The sequence below is a fragment of the Anolis carolinensis genome, chromosome 3, assembly GCF_035594765.1.
Source record: "Anolis carolinensis isolate JA03-04 chromosome 3, rAnoCar3.1.pri, whole genome shotgun sequence".
Lineage (NCBI taxonomy): Eukaryota > Metazoa > Chordata > Lepidosauria > Squamata > Dactyloidae > Anolis > Anolis carolinensis.
This window is the reverse complement of record NC_085843.1, coordinates 269,686,948-269,702,569: the sequence shown is the minus strand read 5'-3', so window position 1 is coordinate 269,702,569 and position 15,622 is coordinate 269,686,948. Positions and strand designations below refer to the sequence as shown.

Here is a 15,622-nt window from a genome sequence, read left to right as displayed (position 1 = left end):
ATTGGGAAAAAAGTGAATTTTTCTCATCATTCCTTGTTTCCACAACAAGCCACATTTTTTCAAAATCCAATTATCACAGCGACAGAAAGTGAGGCGAAATCCTCTGAACACGAGCACAGACAGCAAAACAAACACTATATATATATGACTGAAATTACACTTGAAATAATGTACCTGTTTTGACTTACATACACATTCAACTTAAGAACAAACCTACAGAACCTATCTTGTTCATAGCTTGGGGACTGCCATATACCTAAGCTCTCCTTCTCTTCCCGCATATGCAACTCGTGGTGGGAATAGAGCATGTTGAAAATTTTCCTTATTTGCCCAAAATCATTGGGATGTGGAGATGAGCCATTTCTTGGACAGCAGTCCAGTAGAAAGAGTACAATTGTTTAAGTCTGAATTCTAGTCTTGCATAGGGTTAAAATAAATTCCAAATGAAACGGGAAACAAAATATAAATGCAAAAAGAGATTGGGATGTTTTGACATAAGTTCAGTTCGCAGTTTCAAATAATGAAGATTATGAGTGGAAAGCACTGAACTTAAGACAGAATCCTCCTTCGCTCCAGTGATTTATTGCCTAAATAACTCTCTTGCCCCTTTTCCCAAGAGGAGAGACCACTTCCTGGTGTACACAGAGTTATTGACTCTCGGGGTGAGTGAGTCACAGCCATTGTTTCCAATTATGTTCAGTAGAGCTAAGATGAAAACTAACATCCTTTTTGTCTAAATAATCCAATTGTACTAACAGAAAAGAAAGAAAATAAAAGTATGGGCTCTGTGTGCAATCACACTCACCTGCCATTATTAGACCCAAAGGTTTGGTCAATGAGGTCCCAGAAGAAATTTTCCTGGTTGGAAGTTTAGGTTTACTGTCAGCTGTCTTGCTCAGCATTACACTTTAATCATCAAAAAAATTCAGCTGAGATGATGAGAAGAAACACAAAACTGGAAAAGCAGGTCCACTTCCACATTGACAAAGGGAAGGGAGGGGGCATATAAGCTGTTTTTGTGGAGATTCCCATTAACTATCAATGATCATAACATATCTTCCAACTATTCCAGTCTGGTAAGGCCAGTCCCATTTAATCCTCTGTCATCCCACTTTTCCAGATGTTTTTAAATGTCCCAGTTTCTCTCTCTCACTGCCATCCCTCCTTCATTCTCAGTTTATTTTGACAGATGCTCTTTCATTGGATTCACTTATTGAGCTGGACATTTACTGATTCAGTCCTCAGCTAATTCATATCTTATCTTTCAAGTTCACCTTTTAATAAGCTTGGGGCAAGTCATGTACCTTCTTTTCCACTTTTGTTGGTGTTCAACAGGGTTCTGTTTTTGGTTCTTTACTGTTTTATCTTTGTACACTCTTTTCTAATATTGAACATGACATTTCAGCGTTTTTCAGAAGAGATGCTTCATCATAGTCCAAAACATAACATCTAACTCCTTTTTACAGCATACATTTTCCATCACTGTTGTTAATGTTCTCATTTATCCTGTGTTGGAAACACGTAGTCTTGGCTTTAATTTTTAATTCTTTGTATTTTATTCCTCACACTGATGCTGTAGTAAAGTCATGCTGAGTTTTATTTTCCAAGAAGGCCATAATCAGACTTTTTCTCTCTGCTTCATCTGCTAATACCTTAGTTCATGGCTTGGTCATTTCCCATCTTGACTCTTGTAGTCTTCTTTTGACTGATCTTTTATTATCCCAACTTAGTCCTCTGGTTTCCATTCAACATTCTGCTGCTAAATTGAGCATTTTGGCCCGTTCTTTTCATCATGGTATCCCACTTTATCTTTTTATTAGTGACCCATTTGTTCTAGGATTCAGTGCAAGTTTTAATGTTCAAAGTCTATCCCAATCTAGCTCCCCCAGTTTTTCAGCCCTTTTTTCCTTTTACCAGCCTCTTCAAAATCTACAGACCAATGACTCTACTCTTGTCATTAAATACAGGGTTTCCTCTTTTTTTTGGCCTGGATTAATCCTTTCTCACTCCATACTCTTGCAATCGCATCCCTGCCCCTTCTCTTGTAATTTTTACATCTCTATTCAAAACTTTATTGTCTCCCAAAGCTTTTGCCTTTTAATTTAATATTGTTTTACAATTGTGCATATATATTGATTATATCATATACACTGTTCCCTCGCTACTTCGCGGTTTGCTTTTCGCGGCCTCGCTGTTTTGTGGGTTTTCAATAAATATTAATGTACACAATTTATCGCAGTATTTTTGCTGTTTTGCGGGCTTTGGGGGAAGAAGGGAGGTGATGGGCTTATAAGAAAGGGTTTTGGAAGGGGGGAAAGGGAGAAATAAAGGGAGGGGAGGGGGAGGGGAGGGCTGGAAATAGAAAAGGGTTATTTAGCTTCCATTCTTCCCTGCCAGTGCACCGTATATTGTAACTGCTAAAATAAAGTATAAATATTAAAATAAATACAGTGTTCCCTCACTTATTGCTGGGGTTAGATTCCAGGACCACGAGCAATAAGCGAAAATCCGTGAAGCAGGGATACTATATTTATTTTAATATTTAAACATTATTTTAGTAGTTATACACTATTTTAGGTCTTTATCAACCAATCGTATGTTGATAAATCGCCTCCTTCTCCTCCCGTTGCCACTTGGGCTCCTTTTCTCTCCCTTTGGCTTCTCCTTCCTCCTTTCCTTAGGCTGTAAATTGCAATTTTTATGATTTATAATAGTCTTTTAGAGTTTATTGAAAAACCGCGAAATAGCGAATCCGCCAAAAGTGAACCGCAAAGTAGTGAGGAAATACTGTATTGTGTTCCTACTTTGCGGATTTTCACTTATTGCAGGTGGTCCTGGAACATAACCCCCGCGATAAGTGAGGGAACACTGTATATGTTTATACTTTAATATATTAAAGTATAATCATATATACTACACACACACACGTCAAGTTTCCTTTATATTTTATTGTATTTTTTGTATTTTAGCTGGATAATTCATTTTGCAATTGTATTGCCTAAGTTTTATACTTTTACTTTTTTTTCCACATGTATATATGTGTATACACACACACATACATCCACATATACATATACACACAATTTTTCAATGTCATGCTTTTGGCAGAACCTACTGCTTTTGGTTGTTTTACTTGTGCCATGTACACTGATGGCACAATGAAGTTAATTTGTATCTGCAAGACAGAGAAGACAAAGGTTTTGTTGGCAGGTCCATTATTACAGTGGTATCTTAACTCTTAACCTGTACAGCTGATGTTTTCTGCAACATTAATATCTCAGTGAAAGTATTGCATAATAGTTTGTTTTTCTGCTGCATTACTAGTGGGTTCTTCTCACCACAGGATATCAAAACATGGATTGTTTCATCCACTTCAGTGAAACAGATGATACAGGCTTCCTGGGCTTTATTAAATGGCATTTAGTGGGCTCTTGCAACTATCTACAACATGCACTGATGTGCAATCTGCCTCCTTTTCAAAATTAATTTTAATTTTCTCTCTCTTTAATTAGCGAGTCAATTAAAAGCGACCCATGCAAAAACAATAACTGGGTGGCTCCACGAGGAGCCCTTCGGATGCAAAAGACAACACATGCTCAAGTAAGCATGCCAGATGCTCAGAGTGCATGACCCCTTTAAAAAGGCAGAAAGATCATGTACAGATTGGAAATGTAATTTCATGCCTCTACAGTTGTGGTGGTTGTGGGAAGGGCAAAGGGGAAAGGGAAGAGCTATTAGCTTAATATGACTTAGCACTTCCCAACTAATTCAATGTGTACATTTGCATCATGGGACCCAAGAGCTCTAATCTCTGCTTTGGCTGTGCGGATTCAGTCGCCACTTTAATGCTTTCCTTGTGACTAGGCTGGTTAACCTTTGATATTTCCTTTCTAAGTTTCCGCAAACAGAAAGGACTGGGCCCCAACTGAAGAAGACCTCCGCAAAGGGAGCCAGGAAGGATATAACGCTCTGAACCATGCTTTGACTTCTACTGCACTTTTAATTTGTGGATGTCAAAGCAACTTGGCACATCCATTGATAAAAGGATAGCACCCTGAAGCGTGCGGGGTTTTAAATGTGCAAGCTCACAAAAGTATGGAAGAGTGTCTTCCTCTATAGGTTTTTAAGCATAGGGTGGATAGCCATCTGTCAGGGATGCTTTGATTGTATTTCCCTTCATGGCAAAGAGTTGGACTGGGTGGCCCTTGGGGTCTTATCCAATTCAATGATTCCTTGATTCTAAATGCTTTTTTTTTCAACTATAGCTCCCAGAAACCCAAGAAATTGGGGGGCTCTGCGATATTTCAAACAGAGTAATATTCCAAATTATGTGTGTGTGAGTCGTATCTTGTCTGGGATGCTGGAATCTGTATGGGAAATCTTATGGCTGACACTGCTAGGATATACAGTACTTTGTATATTTATTGAGGAGAAAGGAAGGCAAACAGGTGGTTCCTCCTGACATTGGCTGGCACCATGCAGACAATAGTTTAGCCAACAGACCCCATCTCAGCACATGATAAATGCATTGAATGCAATACTCCGTGGCAGTATTGCTTTGGTGACAGGTGTTTTGAACTATGACTTCCATTCCAACCACAGTCAACATAGCTGATAAAAAAGTAGTTTAAAGTATATGGAGAGAACCGTAGTACCTAACCTAATTGTCATGTATTGTGGGAAATTACAACATGGCATTATTATTATAGAGGGCACTCTCTGCTAAGAGCTCTGTCAAATCAAGATTGCTAGCTGTAGCCCAGTCTGGAATAAATACTAATAATAATGCAACTTTCTTTATTTGCCTAATTGTACCAGCTGGTTCTGTGTTCAGTTTACAAAGTACAGACTTTTTTTCTGAAAGTATCCTCTGCTTGCAAAACTGTTGATTCCAATTCAAAGAGTAAAAAAATGGGAGTGCAGGACCTCGAACGTGCTCATCTGAACTCGGCCCCAGACAGCAAACAGAGCAGGCACATGCAGGTCACCTGGTTGTAATCTCCAACACTGTCAGAAGATGGATTTCATTTCTATTTAAATTAAATATACCCTCAATTTTTTTCAGGGGATAGGGTGCAGGAACCCCATGAAAGAGAAAAAACACAAAAATGCTTTTTAAAAAATCTTTTAAACCTGCAAGAATATCTCTGTCTGATGTGGGAGAACCTACTAACAGCATTCCTAAAGTCAGCACAGCCTCTTTCCATAGAGTAAGAGGAGAGGGGAGACCCCGGAGGCACAGCGGGTTAAAGCGCTGAGCTGCTGAACTTGCTGACAGAAAGGTTGGCAGTCCAAATCCGGGGAGCGGGGTGAGCTTCCACTGTTAGCCCCAGCTTCTGTCAACCTAGCAGTTCGAAATCATGTAAATGTGAGTAGATCAATAGGTACCGCTCTGGCGGGAAGGTAACAGTGCTCCGTGTAGTCATGCTGGCCACATAACCTTGGAGGCGTCTACAGACAACGCTGGCTCTTTAGCTTAGAAATGGAGATGAGCACCAACCCCCAGAATCAGACACGACTAAATGTCAAGGGGAAACCTTTACCTTTACCTTACGAGAAGAGATCAAGTTACTGGGGAGAGGAGGAGGGGAAAGGAAAGAGATGAGAAAAGGCAAACTAGCCAAGCAAGGCAGCTGACAGACCAGGATAGTCTGGTAGAGTAGGCAAGGTGGTTGTTGGAAGAGGCAGCATAAATACAACTAAGAATAGGGATATTTCTAGTAACATTTATCATAGCTTAAGGCATATAGTGGGGTTATTTCAAGTGAGAATCTTCATTGTGATCAGTGGGTTGAAGTAGTCAACAGGTAAATGTGTCCTCTTTTTATTTTTTCCAAATACAGTAATCCTCAGCTACAGCCCTGAAGCTCTCTAGCAGGGAGCTCACAAAATCCTGTAGGGCTGAGCCATGGCAGTTACGGTGGTATCAAAGTGCTGTACCTGCATAGTATAGCTACACTCCTGGAATGAAACATCCACCCAGGACCAAAGACAAAAATTTCAGCCTTATAGTTTTACCCTAAACTGAGATTGGAAGTAATGGGCAAGTGACTTGGAGGTGTCTGGATGCATGCATGCACACACATGCACACACATACATACACACAGGGCCTATGAAGAGAAGGGCTGTCAGTACACGGGCCCAGGGTCCAGAGAGCCAAGGAGGGGCCTGTGAATTTCAAATGGCAGAAAAAATGGCAGCAGAAACTCTTCCAGGCATTTCTCCTTGGTCCCCTGTTCCACTTTGCAAAAATTCCTATTCAAAAGCATTCTTTTCGTAATTTGCAATAGTTGCTATATTCAGCTACGACACTAGGTGTCGCTGTACAGCAACACATCTGAGTGTCTCATTCTTCCATTGTAACTATAATGTTATTGATTTCTTTTCTGCTTATTTAACACATTTAAGTTGATCATTGATTTTTGCATTTTTCTGATGCTTAGGATGCATTTTTTGCCATGAATGTGTGCCCGTAAAATTGACAAGGCTAATTTAAATTCCCTACCCAATTGTATACAATTTTGAGCAACATGATTTAGCTTTCACTGAAATATTTATTTAAACTGTGCCTCTAGATTTTTTTTAAAAAAAATCCCAATAAATGGGGAAAATTACACTTATAATGTTCATTGCTTTAAAAGTGTACTAAGAAGCAATAATTGTGGTGATGCTAAGGACTTGTTAAAGATTTTTCTGATTTTGAGAAGGAGAAAGGACACATTTCTAGGACATTGCATTTCTCATGGCAAGAAAAAAAAACCGGAAATGACTTTTACCACATGTAACAATGGATGAGTCATTTTTGTTCATATTTGAAATACAATAGTGTAACTGTGTTATTTTTCAAGAGAGGGAGAGAAGAGAATAGCAGTCTCTATAGCAGTAATGATCCAAGACACGTTCATGCCCGAGTCAGAAAAATCAAAATCTCTCTCTCATGGTACTTTGTCCACACACATAAACACATATGCTTCAATAACTGAACCTTCCACCATTTTGGTCATTCTTCTATGGACACATTCTAATTTAACAATGTTCTAGAAAATTTTTCAAAACTTTTTCTAAAATAATTTTTATGGCCTCATCTTCATTTTATTCCTTCATCAAGGCAATGGGTTCACACTTCCCAGTCCTCTTAAGAGAAGAAAATGATTGAGGAACTGCAACTACAGTTCCACTAGAACCTCCTGCCTGAGTTAACTGAAGGTGCATCTACACTGCAGAATTAATTCAGTTTGACACCACTTTAATTGCCATGGCTCAATGCTATAGAATCTTGGGAATTGTAGTTTGATGAGGCACCTGTACTTCTGGGCAGATGAGGCTCAAAACCTTGTGAAACAACAGCTTCCAAAATTCCATAACATGGAGACATGGCAGTTCAATTGGAGCCAAACTGAATTCATTGTACCATGTAGATGCACCTTGCATTGCTCTAACGACTAACCTGTCCTTATCAGCATCTAAATGGAGATTGGTGCACACTCTGTTGACTTCCTTCCCACAGAGATGGACATCTATAATGCCAAAATAACTTTCCTGCAACAAACTGTTGCTTCCCTTAACTACAGATTGAAGAGTCAGCAGAACCCTTTGTCTGAGCAAGAAATCTTTCAAAATCACGAGCCTGTCAGCTGCTTTCTTTGTAGCTGAGTCCTCTGCAGCAAGCCAGATATAGCCCTGCTAAGTACAATAGATTGCAGCCTCCCAGATATTTGATAACCACCTACACTTTTTTTTCTTTTTCTTAACGGGTATGTTACAAAAAAGACATCTGCAAAGCCCACTAGAAGGTGATCCAAATAAAACTCTATAACCCCACTCTTCTAAGAAGTGTCAAGCCAGCTCTGGGTGCATCTACATTGTAGAATTAATTAAGTTTGACACCACTTTAATAGCCACAGCTCGATGCTATGGAGTCATGGGAGTTACAGTTTTGCAAGGCCTTTAGCCTTCTCTGCCAAATAGTGCTGGAGAATCACTGAACTACCAGTCCCAAGATCCCTTAACATTAAAACGTGGTATCAAACTGCGTTCATTCTGTAGTGTAGATGCACCCTTTGTGGGCTCTTTCATACTATACAATTCTAGTACTATGATTTGATTTTGACTGACGTGGCTGCATCCAATGATATCCTGGGGTTTGTGTTCTCGTGAAGCTCTCTGGCTGAGAATTCTAAGCAGCCCTTTCCCCTCAACTGAAAATGCTGTGATTCCAATGGGATTTCTCACTCTATATCGATAACATTGTATTTTTTTAAATATGGAGGGTGGTTTGAAGGGCAGGGAATGATTAGTATAGCTGTCAGAAGGAACGCAATGAAAACACCAGGCATACTTAAATGGATGACTCCCCTTGTCTCTCACTAAGGCACAGGCAAACCTGCCTCAGGGGACAAGTCGAGCTGCATCCTGCTAATTGCTTCTAGCAGTGACACTCTCGGCTTGGTTTGGCACAAAACCAGTTGAGCCGCGTCTGTTTAAGGTGGCCTTTTCCCTGGCCCCCCAGTCTAGCATTTCTAACAAGAGTTGTAATCTTGACAGGCACACCTGTAGCATCTCGCGCTTCTTCCTGTGGACTATGATTAAGAAAATGGACAACATCAGCTGCTTATTGTCATACTGTCAGAGCTGACTTGCCATCCCTTCCCAAATAGGCTGCTGTGACCTGCAAAGCATATTTTCCAAAATGCTGTGAAGTATGCAGGGTAGTGAGCAGCTCTGCCTCAGGGGACAGCAGATGTGTTGCAGGTTTAGGATCATTTCTGAGTTTTCAGATCAACTCTAGGCATTCTCCTTTGCATGGATGCTATCAAAATATTGGGTGAAATCGCTATATCTTTGTAACCACAAACTGTCCATAAATAAAACTCTTACAACTAGATACCTCTCCCAGTGCACAAACAACCCTTAGCCTCAGTCATTCGAAGGAGCCCCCGGTGGCGTAATGGGTTAAAGCCTTGTGACTTGAAGGTTGGGCTGCTGATCTGAAAGCTGCCAGGTTCGAATCCCACCCGGGGAGAGTGCGGATGAGCTCCCTCTATCAGCTCCAGCTCCTTGCGGGGACATGAGAGAAGCCTCCCACAAGGATGGTAAAACATCAAAACATCTGGGTGTCCCCTGGCCAACTTCCTTGCAGACAGCCAATTCTCTCACTCCAGAAGCAACCTGCAGTTTCTCAAGTCGCTCCTGACACGGGGAAAAAAAAGTAATTTGAAGATGGCGATCCTGCAATACAAGTCCTAATGAGAAATTCTCTATCTGTAGAGTTACTTTTTAGATTTAATTCTGGCTCAAAATGGTTAGTAAAACTTGATAATGTCATAACTCATTAAACCGTTTGTAACTGTTTGTATAATTGTAGCATTTTGACATCATAAATTATGCTGCTTTGAAACTGGATCCATCCTTCAAGCCCCCTAGACAGTGGTGGGCAGGAAGGATATTTTGCCCATGGGGGAAACAGTAAATGTCCTCCATCCTAAGGTGAATCTTAACAAGGCAGAAATGACAATTTAGACCTGGGTGGGGTAGTTTGCCAAACGACACCAGCCCTGCTACCTGGTAAGCACCAGGAAGAAGAGTGAGCAGAATGCAAAGCTAGTGTTTGGGAGAAGACTGAGAGAGAAAAGGTATGGTGAAGTTGAACTGAAAGAGCAGGGGAAAGAGAAATATCACTAAGGTCCCGTCTACCCATGCAGTAAAACCCAGAAATGGTGTTTGGGGAAAATGTGGGCAAAATTGGGTTAACAGCTAAAAAGCACGTGTTTAAAAGGTGAACTTAAAACCCGATTCTGCTCCCAAAATGTGCACCTTCACATGACTGTATATCCTGCAGTCAATGAAACCATGTGACTTCCTTCCGAGCCCCCTGTATGGACTGCTCCTGCGCACGTGCGTGTTTTAAAAGCCTCAAACATCTGATCAACTGTCAAAAAATTGAGCCATGAACACACAGGTGGCTAAAGGGAAGCACAATTGGAATGCAATTAGAACTCTCTTCAACCATTCCTTTAATAATAATATTAATAATAATAATAACAATAACAACAACAACAACAACTTTATTTTTGTATCCTGCCACCATCTCCCCGGAGAGACTTGAGCACCAATCCCTAGAGTCGGTCACGACTGGACTTAACGTCAGGGGAAAACCTTTACCTTTACCTACTGGATGCATTGGAAGGAAAAAGAGCACCAGAATGGTGCAAAATATGCATAGGCAAACTTCAGCTCTCCGGGTGTTTTGGACTTCAACTCCTACAATTTCTGACAGTGCATCTGCTGTTAGGAATGGAAGGAGTTGACATTCAAAACATCTGGAGAGCTGAAGTTTGCCTATGCCTGGTGTAGAGCTAAGATCAGAAAAAGATGGACATTTCCTTCAGAAGATTGGGACTTCTTCTTGGAAACATGTTAGGGGTGGGGGATGGCAAGTAAAGTGGAGCACACCTCCAACAAAACACGTACAGAGGGCCAGCTGCTGTTCAGTTCGTGGCTGTGACTCCATCTCATACAGAGCCAGAGATAACTGTGCATTGTGTACTGTTTGCTCTTCCGTCCCAGAAGGCAGCTTGTTGTTTGGACTTAGAAACAACAACATCCTGCACCAAGAAAATAGACAATGGCCTATTATCCCTTCTAGGGCGGCTGGGGAAAATGCTAATTGGCTGTGTGGCTGATTGTTTTGGCAGAAAAGCGACACAACATGTCAAGATATGAGAAGGCACAGGGAGCCAGGTGTGCTTGCAGATAATTTGTGGATATGGTGATCTTGCAGCACTTTTGAGACCAATTCATCTATAATGTAAAATTAATGCAGTTTGACACCATTTTAATTGCTATGGTGCAATGAGGACCATGAGAGTTCCAGTTTGACAAGGTCTTTCGCCACTGGTGCCTCATAAGACTACAACTCCCATGATTCCACAGCATTGAACTATAGTGGTTAAAGTGGCATAAAAAAGGTAAAGGTTTCCCCTGACATTAAGTCCAGTCGTGTCCGACTCTGTGGGTTGGTGCTCATCTCCATTTCTAAGCCGAAGAGCCGGCGTTGTCCGTAGACACCTCCAAGGTCATGTGGCCAGCATGACTGCATGGAGCGCCGTTACCTTCCTGCCAGAGCGGTACCTATTAATCTACTCACATTTGCATGTTTTCGAACTGCTAGGTTGGCAGAAGCTAGAGCTTACGGTGGGCGCTCACTCTGCTCCCCGGATTTGAACCTGGGACCTTTCGGTCTGCAAGTTCAGCAGCTTAGTGCTTTAACACACTGCGTCACCGGAGGCATAGCACTGCATTAATTCTGCAGAACAGGTGCATCCATTGCCATATTAGTCTGGACAGCGGTTCCCAAACTGTGGTGCTCCAGGTGTATTGGACTTCACTTTGGAGCAGACTCAGCCACTTTGGCAAATGGTCAGAGATTCTGGGAGTTGAAGTCCAATAAGCCTGGAAAACCAGAGTTTTGTGCATCACTGAATTGAATATAGTTTGCAAAGGGATCATGTAGTACAGGCATGGGCAAACTTGGGCCCTCCAGGTGTTTTTGACTTTAACTCCCACAATTCCTAACAGCCGATAGGCTGTTAGGAATTGTGGGAGTTGAAGTCCAAAACACCTGGAGGACCCAAGTTTGCCCATGCCTGAACCTTTCAGACTAAACTTTCTCAAAGGTGCTTCAAGATCCCTTTGATGCCATATTCCAGACTAGCAGGGCTATGTCTTTAGCTGTTTTGTTGGTCTTTCCAAACTTTCCAAACCCAACGCGGGAGTGCCTGCGCGTCCACACGTGACATTGGAGCATGGCCTTCCTTCCCAGCGTGTCCAGCTGTGGCCCCGCCCCCAGCCCAGCCTGGCTCCTCCCTTCACTTGCAGCTCCAAGGCTTTTTTTGGCTGCTGAGCTCCTTTCCCGGCTGTTCCGCAGCTGTCACTTTCCGCGGACTAAACACGCGTGGGATCCAGGTGAGTCGAGGAGATGCCTCAATGAATGGGTCGGTTGGGTCGGCTGTAGACGAGATGGTCATGATGCCATCCGGAGGGTTTTTTGGGGGAAGTTTGGCAACTTTCTGCAAGAAACTCTTTCAACCTGCGCTCTGCTTCCTTCTCTCATTTTCCCCATTGGCTCCTATGGCAGACGCCTCTCCTTGCCTTCTTTTCCTTCTTCCTCCCATCTGATTCCAGGGACAGGGAGAGAAGCCTGGAAAAGTTACTTTCAGGGCAGCCAGGAGCCAACTCAGAACAGTCTGAAAAGTAAGTTTTCCAGACTGAAGAGGAAGTGGCCACTATTCCAGGAGGAGACCTAATACATTTCCCAGGCTTTATAAATAACAGTGCTCCTTCCTGCATTATTGTGTGCTTGTCTAGAAACAGAATCTTTATTTTGGGAAAAGAAATGACCAGGAAGTATTATTAATATTTTGCAACTATGTGGGTGAGCAGAGTGCCTGAGACTCAGTCATCCCTCATCCCCCCTCTCTCTCTGCTTTGTGGATTCTGGTAACTGAAGTTGATCCATGATCTTCTCCAGAGACAAGAGAAGACCTATGACATTGTCAAAGGCTTTCATGGCTGGAAGCACTGGGTTGCTGTGAGTCTTTAGGGCTGTATGGTCAGAAGAGAAAGCTTCTGGAACATGGCCATACAGCCCGAAAGATTCACAGCAAGAAATGTATGTTTCCTAGGCTGTATGGCCATGTTCCAGAAGCATTCTCTCCTGATGTTTTGCCCACATCTATAGCAGGCATCCTCTGAGGATGCCTGCCATAGATGTGCATTGTTTTTTTTTATGTTAGGAGCGACTTGAGAAACTGCAAGTCGCTTCTGGTGTGAGAGAATTGGCCGTCTGCAAGGACGTTGCCCAGGGGATGCCTGGATGTTTTTGATGTTTTTACCATCCTTATGGGAGGCTTCTCTCATGTCCCCGCATGGAGCTGGAGCGGATAGAGGGAGCTCATCTGTGCTCTTCCCGGGCTGGATTTGAACCTGGCAGCCTTCGGGTCAGCAACCCAAAGTTGCAAGGCTTTAACCCACTACACCATCGGGGGCTCCATAGATGTGGGTGAAATATCAGGAAAGAATACTTCTGGAACATGGCCATACAGCATGGAAAACATACAACAACCCAGTCATGGAAGCCTTTGACAACAGATTCACATTCAGGATAAAGGATGCACGACATGTAGCAGCAGCATGTTTGTTTTGTGGTGTTTGTGGTGTGAGAACAGTGGGAACTAACTGACTGACTAACTTCCCCATTCTATGGCATTCTATGGCCTGAATGATTCCATCCCTTCCACTTCCACACCAAGAGATTCATGCCCCAGAGCTCATGGATTCACACAATTAACTTTCTATTGAATTTGGACTTCAGTGGCATTCTTAAGAGGAAGTACTGTTAAGCTAGGATGCCTGGCTAAATGCCCTAAAGGCATCTGATCTTGGGAGCTAAGCAGGGTCAGGCATGGTTAGTACTTAGATGAGAGAACGCTTAAAAAATAGCAAGTGCTCTAGGCTAAATTTCAGAGGAAAGAACTGGCAAAACCAGCTCTGAATGTTCCTTGGCTAGGAAAACCCTTTAAAGAATTTATGGGGTCAACAGGTAACTTGAAGACTCTTTCACATACATAGTAAGGTAAAGGTTTTCCCCTGACATTAAGTCTAGTAGTGTCTGATTCTGGGAGTTGGTGTTAATCTCCATTTCTAAGCCGAAGAGCCAGCGTTGTCCGTAGACACTTCCAAGGTCATGTGGCCAGCATGAATGCATGGAGCACAGTTACCTTCTCGCCAGAGTGGTATCTATTGGTCTACTCACATTTGCATGTTTTCAAACTGCTAGATTGGCAGAAGTTGGGGCTGACAGTGGGAGCTCACCCTGCTTCCCGGATTTGAACCACCGATTTGAACCTTTCGATCAGCAAGTTTAATCAGCTGCACCACCAAGAGCTCCTTTTTCACATAAATACATGGCCTTTAATGTTAATTGAGTTCTACTGAAGACTGGAGCATGTGTTTACATCTTTCTGAAAGAAAAATAACTGGACTAGTCTGAGCCACTACCTAGTTGTTGTTGTGTGCTTCAACTATCGGGGGGTTTTCTGGCAAGCCTTTTTCAATAGCTTTGCCACTGCTTTCCTCTGAGATTAAGAGAATATGACTTGTCCAAGATCACTCAAAAATTCTTTGTCTGAGTGGAGATTTGAACCCATGGTCTCCCAGAGTCCTAGGGCCCTTCCAACAGCTGCTTAATCTGGAGCATGGGAGTGGGATTAAAAATCCCTGTAATTTAAGGAAAGTTCTCACACTGAGCCATGAGTGCTGGGAAATGGTCTCACAGCATCCCAAAAGGTTTGGTTAATGTGGTTCGAAGGGAACAGCAAAAGGTATTAAGACTTCCATCAGAAGTTTTCTTTTAATTTTGTTCTCTTAATGGAAAAATGAGTCCCACCCATGGGGAGAAAGCGGGGTAAAAGTTTTTAAAAAATATGCTTCAAATCACCAACCTTTATCCCACTTTCTTCCAGGTGTTTGGGCCTGTGTAGATGGGACTTTAATCAAAGCACTATACCACACTGTTTACCAAAAGGGAGTAATGCTTAACTTGATGTCCACTGAAGTTATTGTATCTTTTTTCTGAATAAACACACAAAATCCCAAGTTGTTGGAAACAGTTTGCTTTGTCCCAAAAGAAAAGAGGAAAGCAAAGAAAGCTAACAATAAGTACCACAGATTGTGAGGTTTTTAAATAACCAAGCTGGTATTGCAACAAACATTGCAGTTTGAAATTCTTGTCTTCAGTGTCCCAGCAGTTAGGCTTACCTTCAAGATACTCTTTACTATTCTGCTTCCTCTCAGCATTCTGTGACTACTGGGTGTCTTTTTTCCCTTTAAGATTTTAGTATATGTCTGCAAATTTCAGGACATCACCAAGCTTAGTGTTGATTCCATCTTGCCTGTGGGAAATACTATCTTGCCTGCAAAAAAACCATCAGTATTCATTCCTAAAAATCAGAAACGGTGTGAATCATGGTATTGAATATATTTTAGCTTCACCTGCAGTGTTGCAGGAAAGACTTTACAGATAACCCAGTGGGCTTCAAAGATTGATCGCTGAACAAAGAAATACATTCTGAGATGTTGTGCAAACAGCACTGAACTCCTAAAACCTCATCAAGCCTTTGTGCCTTTGCTTTGGTTTTTTCTTGACTCACACCTGATCTGCTTCAATATCCATTGTGAAAGGGGTGTAACTCAGGCCCAAAGTTCAGGCCATGTAATCTCTCATCAAAATGCACTAAGGGAATGGAGCCTAGGAAAGATATCAGCTTAAGATTTTGCAAGAGGGAAAAGCCAATAAGGGGCTAGATGGAGTGTAGTGCTTGAGATGGTATGATTTAATGGCCAGGCTCTCACAAAACAGTAAACCAGATTGAGGATTGTTGAATTATGGCTTGTTGTGTCTGAATCTATCTCTGCAAACCATATTTGGTAGCTATGGTCTAGTCTGGCTTGTTGTTCTGCCATGTGCAAAATTGCAGCCATGGCTTTTCCTTGGTTTGTTTCCACAGCTGCCCGTGGCCACATCTGCACTGACCACACAAGTTGGTGTAGAATCGTATCAGC

General features: G+C 42.1%; 1 protein-coding gene across 1 annotated transcript in view; it reads left to right on the top strand.

Annotated features, from left to right (window-relative positions):
* The first annotated feature begins 11,865 nt into the window (after nucleotides 1–11,865).
* The window catches only part of pld1 (phospholipase D1), a 152,495-nt gene continuing 148,738 nt past the window's right edge, over nucleotides 11,866–15,622 (top strand). The window contains exon 1 of the mRNA XM_008106028.3: nucleotides 11,866–11,965. The gene's annotated coding sequence lies outside the window, so the exon portion shown is untranslated. The remainder of the gene's footprint in view (nucleotides 11,966–15,622) is intronic.